Here is an 11,194-nt window from a genome sequence, read left to right on the forward strand (position 1 = left end):
TGGGTCCTACATAGTTAGTACCTTTCACAATCCATTTAAAATGACCTAGGGGTACACCATATTTTCTAATATTACACGTATTTGGTGTGTGTCCAAGGTTCTTGCAATATGTACATGTGGGTTGACGACCATGTATCCTAGATTTATTTTTACTATTAAAAACATGAATATTTTGATTTTCAAAGTTTATCTTAGTTGAGACACTTTGTTTATTAGAAACATGGCTTTTTGAATAGCCAAGACCTCTTCGGTCTGTTGAGTGTCTTTGATCACTTATGATCTTTTCCAAACTTTTACTGCTCTTATTTATTTTACTAAGTTCAAGATTCAAAGTTGAACCTTTATTTTCAAGAGTGATACATTTTTGACATGAAGATGATGATGGTTTGTTTCTAAAAGTATTTAACTTAGATTTTTTTTTTAGAAACATTTTAGTAAGTTTGACATATTCATCATGCAAGTCATTGAAATCAGTTTGTAATTCAGAAGAATATAGTTTAGTGTCATTTACCTCTTCATCATCAGAATAATGAGATGCCATTGACGAGAGATGTGCTTGTTTTTCATTTGCAGGTTCAGAGGCGGAACTAATGTCATTGTCTTCCCAAGCAATGTAGGCTCTTCGTCCATTCTTTGTTTCACTCTTCCCTTTGAAAGAATTCTACTTTAGATTAGGACAATTCATCTTCATGTGACCAGCTTTGCCACATTCAAAGCATGTGAAATTTTGGTTGGAAGTGGAGGCGTCATTGTTCTTGGTGAATTTCCTTGTTTGTCCAATTCTACCACATTTGTTCCTCTTGAGGAATTTTCTGAATTTCTTCACAAGGAGACTCATGTCTTCCATCTCTTCCTTATCAGATTCATCTTCTGATGACTCGAATTTGTCCACTCTAGCCTTGAGAGAGATATTCTCCCTTTTCTTTTCCTATTCTTCATGCTAGTCAAGTTGGTTGAGTTCTAGTTAATGTTCCTGCAATTTTCCAAACAATGCAGCCAAAGACATTTTCGATAAACTTTTCTTTTTAGAAATGACCTTTATCTTGGGTTGCCGTGTTCTGGTGAGTGATCTTAGAAATTTCAAGTTCAAGTTATTGTTTGATAGGACCTTACCAAGAGCAAGAAGGTGATTTGTGAGATGAGTAAATCTCTTTTGAAGATCCAGAATCTTCTCTCTTGGTTTCATACGAAACATTTAGTATTCTTGGGAAAGAATGTTGAGTCTAGATCTTTTTACCTCCTCTGTTTCTTCATGTGTAGTTTCTAGATTATCCCACATTTCTTTCGTAGACTTACAGTTTGATACTCTAAAGAACTCATCAATACCAAGTGCTGAAGTGAGGATGTTCTTTGCCTTGAGATCATACTGCACCTTCTTCTTATCTTCATCATTCCATGAAGATTTGGGTTTTATTTCCCTTATATTGTTGTGAAGGGCTCATATGGTCTTTCTTCAATTTCATTCCATATATCCAAGTCTTGAGATTCTATGAAGACTCTCATTATGATTTTCCAGAAATCATAGAACTCTCCAACAAAGCTTGGAGGGCGGTTGATGTTGGAACCTTCTGCTAGGAATGATCTTGAGGACATCTTTGATATAGGATCAAGTTTAAGACATATCTTACTAAAAAATAGCTCTGGTGCCAATTGTAAGACTGAGATTGCAACTAGGGGGTGAATTAGTTGACTTAAAATAATGACCACTTTTTTTGAAAAATCGAGAGTTAAAGTGCAGCCGGAAAATATATGCAGAAAATTAATAAGTAAAATCAAAGAGATAAGCGAGAAGATAGTACACAAGGATTTTTATACTGGTTCACTTTCTTATCCACCGAAGGCTATGTCCAGTACTCTTGCAGCGTCCAATACTCTTGCAGCATAAGAGATTTTTCCACTAAAGATTATGGGTTGCAATTACAATATCTTACCCCGAGATTTCTATGTACCTTACACACTCCTTAATCCTTATTCACTTTTGGAAAACACCTTTCAAAGTGATTAATCCCCTTTCTTATCACACCCAGAAAGTATTCTGCAATAATAATGAAGAATGTTCAATAATGGTGGAATTACCTTTTACAAGTATGAAAGTGATGTAACGTGTAATCCAAATAACTATTTAGTATACTTAGTAATAATGTTCTTTATAAGTTTGTAAACTTGAAACACTTTCACTTTAAGCAACTTCAGAAAAATCAACTTTGAAAATTTAAGAACTTGTTGCAAAAAGTGGAGAGAATAATTTCAGAATAAGTGTAAGAGCTTAGAAATTTGTATAAGAGTTGTGTATAGGTTGTGTGTTATGATTATGAGTTTCAATGTCTTTATATAGGCTTTCCGGTCAGCCAACATGTCTCTTTGAAAGGGTATGAATTGATTGGAATGAAAACATGTCTTTTGGATTGAAACTCATTCACTTTGAATTGAAATATCCGATGCAACAACTCTCAGTAATCGATTACTCAAGTGTTCTGTGCATTATTTATTTAATTTCCAATTAGAGTAATCGGTTACTCACTTTGAGTAATCGGTTACTCAACTTTAATAACACTAGTAATCTTTTACTCAAAGACAGTAATGAATTACTCTGATCAGTTTTAAGTTGGATAACTCTTTTCTCACACTTGTAACCTGTTACTTAGATGATGTAACCTGTTACACACTATTTTTGAAAAGTGTTTTAAGTATTTTAAAGTGCTTCAATTTTCTTATAAAAATAGTTTGAACATTACTACTATTGTATAATCAAGAGTAAAGGATAGAAGTACATATTTAGACTTAGACTAAAAGTCTTGAATATCTTGAAGCTTGAATCTTCATTGTCTTTATAAGTATTCTTCCTTTTCTTCTTTTTGGATGTTGGTATCTTCATCAAAATCGTGTCAATGTCAGGAGCAAGATCTTCTTCACAACTTATAGTCGAAACAAATACAAATTTTCAGTCGTCGTATTTTTTGGTGTAAATCATCACAAGAAAAAAACAATATGATTTGTTATTTTCTTGTCAAATTAGACATAGCAAACATATGTATGGCTTTTAGAAATTTTGTGGAGGCAATGAATGCGAAACGACCAAAGTTTGTTGTCACGGATGGAGACTTGTTGAGGAAGAATACAATCAAAAGAGTTTTTCCTAAAGTTCGCCATAGGTTATGTGCTTGGCATATCTGTAACAATGTTGGGGAAAATATAAAGAAAAAGAACTTTGATAAGGACTTCCAAAAAGTTGTGTGTTGATGTAGTTGAGAGTGATGATTTTAATATGATTTGATAGGAACTTTTTACCAAACATGAGCTTCAAAATAATGCTTGGGCGACTCAGATATTTGATTGAAGAAGTATGTGAGTCAGGTCTTACATTAAGGGAAAGTTCTATATGTCGGTTTGCATATGACATCACGATGTGAGGAATTAACATTCACAGAAGGGGAGTTACATAGAATATGGGTATACTATGATTGAGTTTTTGCATCACTTTCAATGATGTTTAAGCAACATAAGGAACAATAAGGTCGTGGAAGATTTTAAATCTTCATATGGTAAGGAGTTGTTACAAACTCCTTATCATAATTAAGAGAGTCATGTTGCTTCGATATATGCTAGAGCAGTGTTCAAAGAATTTCGAGAAGTTATGTTGGAAGATGCAAAAATGAGGATAATTTCTACCCACCAAACCTCAAATCCCATAATATAAAAGATGGAAAAGAATTACACCCCGAACATGAAATGACATGTTTCCATTATGACGGTGGTTCTGATGTGAACATTAAATGCTTATGTAGAATAATGGAATCTTTTGGAATGTCATGCAGTCATAGTGTTTTTGTGTTATTAATTTTGGACATGTCACATTTGTCATTTTATCTAATTCTTGAGAGATGGACAAAGAAAAGAAGGGATATTCAACATGTGAATTTCCAACAGTGTGATCTAAGTAAAGAATCAGTTTAAAGCAGAAGATATGGAGCTCGGAGTGATGGTTGTAGAGTGTTATGTAACATTGCCTACAAAACATAGATGATGGAAAAAGTTTATAATGAATGAAGTGGACTTTGATCTAAACAAAATTCCAGTCCCATGGAAAATGCTGATAATGTTAATGAAGACTAAGTAAAAGACCTTGTTCACGTGCGTGCTAAAGGACGAGTTGTTGGGATTAGCTCAAGAAGTAAGCATGTTAATCAATATGATATATGTCAAGAAATTGGGCATAATAGACTAAGTTGTCCAAATGTTGTTGGCAGTTGTAATGGTTCTTTTTTTGAAAATCATATAGAAGAATGAATAACAGTAGGCAATGTAATGAAGTCATTTTACTAGTTATAAAATTGACTATATTATGCTAGTTGTGTGTATATATAATTCTTTGATATACCTGAAATATTAGGTGGGCAATGTGATTTTAAAAAGTTGAAGTATAAAAGTATATATTGTTACATGGGTTGAAAAAAAAAATAATTGTCATGGTGAAGCTCAAAATTAACCCGTGGTTTTTAATCCATTGGGCTTGGTGTAAATCAAATGAAGTACAACTTTCCTTCTGTTTATTAACGTGTTGTATAATATAGTAGTACTTGAGATTAGAGCTGTCAAAATGGACGGGTCCAATTAGGATGGTCTGCCAAAGTCCGAAAATCTATATGATTTGGGTATCATTTTATATATTTTTTATTAAATTTGGGCTTTTTAGCCGGGTCTGGCCGGGCTATTATAAATTCGAGTTCGGGCCGGACTTACTCAGGCGGATTCGGGCTACCCGTTTGACTTATATGTTTTAATCTTTTTTGAGACTTTTGGCTTGGTAATAAGCACTAAATGAAAATTTACAAAAACAACTTATAATAAAAATAGATAATATGTATTATATTATTGTGTATTTAATTAGATTTAACTTTTACCAAAAAAATATAATAAAAAAAATAACATTTACAACAAAACTAAAATAAACATTATGACAAAGATTTCCACACAACCAAATTTAATATAATAGTACACAATGAAAGTATTGACAAAGAACATACAAAAGATAATATTTTTGTTAGTATCAAAATGTTTATATATTAAAGTGAAGTTACAAATTATATTCTGTTAGAAAGTGAGAGTCCAATAGAAATGTGAGATTTAATAAAAGAGTTATGTTAAAAATCATACACGTGGACTTAATATCACGTCTTAACTCAAACACAATGCATTAAATATATAAGTTTCGTTGCATTTAGCATAACAAATATGTTAAGAAAAAATATACGTTAATATAAAATGATACATGTTTTATGAATAGATTAAATATATTAAAAGTTTAAAAAAATATTTTTAATTTATGTGGGTCGGCCCGCCACATCCCGCAACCCGCTTAGGGCGGGTTTGGGCTACCATTTGATATGCATAAATTGTATCCGGACTTGTTAGTCTGGCCCGGTTCAACCCAAACTTGATGTGGGCTAGCCCGAACTCATCCCAGTAGCCCATTTTGACACCTCTACTTGAGATTATGTTATGATAGATATAACAAATTTGTTATTGGTTAAAATGTTATGTACCTAATAAATGTAGCTTGGACCACATCACTGTGGTTTTGGTCCTGACATCCTTCTTTGTTTTATTTATGTCATGCATAACTAGTTAGAGCTGTATTCTTTCTCAAGGTTTCATCATATAGCTATATTTATTAAAAATTATTAGATTTAATGTTCTTCATAAATATAATATTCTATTTATAATTATTCAATTAATTGTGCCACCCCAATGATACTAGAAATGAATTAGATTTCCATTTTCAGTCATTGTACAACACATGTTGCAGAATACCGATTATGACAAAGATAAAATTATCATACGACGTTCACAACAAAATGATATTTTTGTAAAGATTTATACATATATCATAGTGTCGCACCTCGATTTTCGGTTGGAAGACTGGCTCTGCGACTTTGGAAGAGACGAACTCGATTTCTACCTCTCCCAATTGATTTGGAGTCGACACTACATTTTTTGCGGTTAAAACGTATAAAACCCTCTATTATGCCCAATTTGGATAAAAATGGTATTTAAACAGATATCTAAGCTCGAGAGTCAGTTACAGATAGGGAAGGTATTAGCACCTCGTCTGCCCGTATTAGAACGATACCCTCGCTAATCACATGGACTTTTATACCTTAAAAATTATTAAAAAATTTAACTATTGTGAACACTTATTTTTTGTCCGGCTTAATCAGTAAAATAAAAATACAAAAATTTCAAGAAGAATCATAAAAATTGAAAATAGCAATTGGTTCAACATGAATGCAATGTAGTTTTTGTGAACATAGAGTTCAACCATAATAGAATCAAGAATCAGGCATTTCAAGTCCTATGAAACTCCAGTGCAAGTTCAAAAAACTAGGTCCAAAAGAATAATGGGCATATAATTGCTGTTTTGTAAGTTACGTAATTGACTGACAAATGAATTAGGATAAGAATTCATTATATGTATAGGCTATCAAATTGTTATTTGCCAAAGCTCAAAGAGGATAGAAAGACTTAGAAATCAATAATGAAAATGACAGTAACAATCAATGAGACTTCTTTCATTTTTATGAGCTTCTTGACCACATGGTTGAATTGATGGTTGACCCTTTTAGGAGTTATGCTACAAAATAGTTCATTGCAGTATCCTTTCCAACTAAACATCATGACCTTGAGTCTTTAATCAGTAGCATCAGTTTCCATGCCAACTTCCATCTGGAAAAGAACATATACACCAAACATTAAAACTACATAAACATGTTCAAGGCAATCAAGTTAGGCTTGAATTTTAACAAATACACAATTTATCCAACTATGCAATAATTCTTGAAGTGCAGCAACTATACAATGAAGAAGCTAGATTCTTTTGGATACATAATACAGGGCCACGGGGATGTGTATTAGGAACAAACAAAATGTATAAGCCAACTCCTAAAGACACAAATTCTGCTGGTTGTAGAATATCTGAAAATCAGATTGCTCAAGAATTTAACAAGCAACTTTAGGACCTTATTGTTGACCTAAGAAAAAGTTCCCTGATACAAGGTTTACCTAGGTTGATATCTACTCAGCCAAATATGAATTAACCAAAAATGCAATCAGCCGTATCAATAATTTCAAGAGTGCAAATGATAATCATTGGCAGACAAACATCTCTCAACAGTTACAGCAATAACTGGGCAGCCTTAAAAGTCAGAGAATAAAACAGAAATCAGGCAGCATGTAGCAACTGTTACATATGAAGCGGTAATAAGGAACTGAAACAATATAGGAATTTCAAAAAAAATGCAAACCAGAAGGCATATTAATTTCAGTTACATAGTCAACCTGATTGCAGCAATAAAAGGCAATCATAGAGCAGAATTTCAGAAGATCAATTAAGGGTATGTTAACTCCTAAGAACAGCCAACCAAAGGACTGGTAGGAGTCCCACATTGAGTAGAATAGTAACCTCAATGTGGTACTTAAAACATAGTCTCTCCCACCTAATAGAGTAGTTTTTTGGGTTTAGCTCTCCTCATATCCTTAAGTCTTAACAAGGACACACAGAAATGCAGGTCACATTAATGTTTTCAGTTACACAACAAAATGGCAACATTCATGAGCACTTTTAAAATGTTATAATTAGAGAGCAAAAGTCATGGTATTGCTAATTTTCAATTAGTAATTGAAAGAGTTTTTTTGAACTAATCCATACTCAACTATAAAAAGAGTACAACACACAACCATAAAAAAAAAATCAGAGAGAGAACTGTGACCAGATTACACATATGCATACACAACTATAAGAAAAAGCAGAGAAAAGAGGACATATCACTTACATACATCACAACATAGAAAAAATAGAGTGAGAAAAAAGAGTACCATCTCACAACTATCAACAAACAACACATATTCACAATACATACAACTATCGGAAATTAAGAAATATCACATATACCTGTATCGCAAATCAGAGAACGTCATACAAGTGCAAAGAAAAAAAACAACCAGGAACAGGAACAGAAGGCTGTCACTTAAAGAGCAAAGGAAAAAAGGTATACTCCGACGTACACAATTCACCCTATTCAAGTAGTTGTAAATTGAAATTGTTTTAACATATTCACATATTTATTAAACGCCCCAACATAGTCGCCAGCTGTCGCGACTCGATTTTCGGTTTGAAGACCGATCGTGCGACTTAGAAAGAGGCGAACTCCATTTCTCTTCATTCCAATTGATTTGGAGTCGTCACTACATTTTTTGCGGTTAAAACGTAGAAAGCTCTTCTAGTAAGCCCAATTAGGGTAAGAATGGTATTTAATAGATATTCTGAGGATTACGAATCGAGGAAGGTATTAGTACCCATCTGCCCGTATTAAAACGGTACCCCGCTAATAACATGGAATATTTTATTTTTTATATTTGTGTCTGACAAGAATTTATCTTGCTCCTCCTATGTATCCCTATGTGCAGTAGAGAAATCAATACTATGTAGCTGTAGTTTGAAAATTGGTATGGTTGGTGTTAATTTGTTTGGTTTAAAAAATGACTTAAATTTTATCTTTTCTTCAAGAGAGATGAAGCAGCAGAAACTAATGTTCGCACTGTATCATATCTCAAAGAGTTGTTTGAAATAGATGAAATATTATTATCTTCAAGACTGATGAAGCAGCAGAAACTAATGTTCGCACTGTATCATATCTCAAAGAGTTGTTTGAAATAGATGAAATATTATTATCTTCAAGACCGATGAAGCAACAAAAACTAATGTTCGCACCGCATTAAATCTCTAAGAAATTTTTTAAAAGTAATTGAAATATTATTCTTATTAAGATAGATGAAACAACAAAAACTAATATGTCCGCAATGTATTGAATTTCAAAGAAATATTTGAAATATAGTTGAAATTTTTTACATCTTCAAAACTGATGAACTAGTAAAAACGAATGTCTATACCGCATCAAATCTTAAAGAAATTTTTTGAAATAGTTGAAGTTTTGTTAATTTGGAAAATATCAATAGATTCGGTGGAACTGATTTTTATTGATTGGAAAATATTTATAATATTTGATTTTTTTAATTTGATGAAACTAATAGCTTAGAGATGGTTTTGGTCGTAGACCTTCTTCCCATTTTCTGGAAAGTTAGAAACAACTCGAAACATAACCTTACTATAAGAATTCCATTTTTTATTAAGTGATAAGATAGTTTTGAATTATTTTTACATAGAGTTAATAGCTTAAAGATGATGTTGGTTGTAGACCTTCTTCCCATTTTTTGGAAAGTTTGAGACGACTCGAATCATAACTTTACTATAAAAATTTCATAAAATTTATTTGGGTGATAAAATATTTAAACATTAAAAAATGGATATTGTAACGAAAAATAAATAACAAATAATAATACATATAATAACTATTAAGAATAGTATACTTGTTGTTACTTTCTGCAATTTTGATCATTTAGTTATAATGCTTACAATTGGTATTATAAAAAGTTATTAAAAAGGAACAATAACAAATAAGATTAAAAGAGTGAAAAAACATACCTACGGTGCAGTTTAGACGCCCAGTATAAAGTAGCTAGACTTCTTTGAAGCCAAAGCCTTCTCACCCATATGAGCCTTTAACCAAATATAACAATATGGACATTTAATATTCTAGAGTTAGGATTATTAGCACTTGAAACTCCACTATTAAATTCTTCTTTAGAAAAAGCATTAAGCTGGTTTTCAATCTTTTATAGACCAGTGATGCTGGTGGCTCCATAATAGTGTCTATGCTAAAGAAAAATACTAAATTTTGATGATGGGTTTGTATGTTGAGAGTATAAAGAAAGAAGGACAAACTGGTAGAAGTGCAGAACAAGTAACAAAACAATATTTTATGTTGTGTACATAAGAGAGAGAAAGGTTAGTAGCATCTTTTTGAAATGTGAAGATGGTGATGATATATTAAGCCACTTCTACTCCATCAAGTGCAGAAGTAAAATGAGGGTGAAGACTATGAAGTGAAAGAGGATAAAGGTTGAAACTTTGGAACATTAGAGGTTGAGGGGTTTTTGGGATAATATGGATCTTGTAAAGAAGCTTTTGGTGAGTGAAGTTGGAGACTAGGTGATTTGCTTGCAATTTATCCTCAGTTCAAATATTTCAATGTGTTAACCATACAAAACAAACCAAGTAATCTTCAGGTTAATGATGACCATATACTACAACGGTCAATTAGAAAGCGTTCGAAAATTCTGTTATATATCTAAAATAAGTGCGGTTGAACAACAACTCTGACGGAGTGTGTGTATCCCTTTGGTTCTTTGGAAAGCAAATGGAACTCTTCTACTAAGCATGGTTAATGTGTGTTTGGCTATGGTTTCTGGATGAGCCTTTTCCATGTGTTCAACCCCAAGTGCCATCATGTTAAATTTGGGGCAAAATTCCCTCAAAAGGACATTGTTTCCATTGATGTATATAAAAAGATGGAGAAAATGATGTCTTGGTTTCTTGTCTCTGGATGGATGAGGATCTTTACCTTATTAGTATATGGTGCATGTTACATATATGGAGATGGAAGAAATAGAGGTAAATATGAGGAAATATATTTTTAAAGAGCCCCCAAAACCAACGAGGAAAGAAAATTATAATAAACAACCCCTTTTGGCTCCCCCTTTCTCACGGTTTTCTCCTCTACTCACCATTTTTCCTCATTTCCCTATGCTACCTTCACGTCTCTCTCTTCTGCTATAAAGTAAGGAGTAACGCATGTGATTCAATAGAGAGGGGAGACCAAGTATTTAGAGAGGTATTAGTTTCCTCTTTCTTTTTAAGATGCCTTTTCTATATTGCCATTTTCCTTTCTCGTAACAGTACATTCTTTTTCCATTAACATTTTTATTACACCTTGTTCTTCTGTTTCAGTTTGATTTTCCATTCTTTTTCCATTAACATTTTTATTACATTCTTTTTCTCACAATCTTTAAGTTCAATTTTGTATTAATTGTTGCATTACTCAAAGAAATAAGTCAAGAGGGAGAAACCAACATTGTATTGATATGGAGAGATCAATATCACATGAAGAGTATATATACTTACCTATAAAGAAGACTTTCTACCTTAAATCAAGTCCATAAAAAGGTACATTTCCTCTGACTTATTTTATTATGGAAAATATAATGTTTTAGATCTTGATATTAGTATATTTATGTATGC

The 11,194-nt window shown here is 32.4% G+C and overlaps 1 long non-coding RNA gene across 1 annotated transcript; it reads left to right on the forward strand.

The window, feature by feature from the left end:
* The first annotated feature begins 659 nt into the window (after positions 1–659).
* On the forward strand, positions 660–10,032 carry LOC109337188. The gene is made up of 3 exons (XR_002106410.1): positions 660–691; positions 1,675–1,677; positions 9,949–10,032. It is a non-coding gene; the product is annotated as an uncharacterized LOC109337188 (long non-coding RNA).
* The last annotated feature ends 1,162 nt before the right edge of the window (positions 10,033–11,194 follow it).

The sequence above is a fragment of the Lupinus angustifolius genome, unplaced genomic scaffold (genome assembly GCF_001865875.1).
Source record: "Lupinus angustifolius cultivar Tanjil unplaced genomic scaffold, LupAngTanjil_v1.0 Scaffold_2_222, whole genome shotgun sequence".
In the NCBI taxonomy this organism is placed as follows: domain Eukaryota; kingdom Viridiplantae; phylum Streptophyta; class Magnoliopsida; order Fabales; family Fabaceae; genus Lupinus; species Lupinus angustifolius.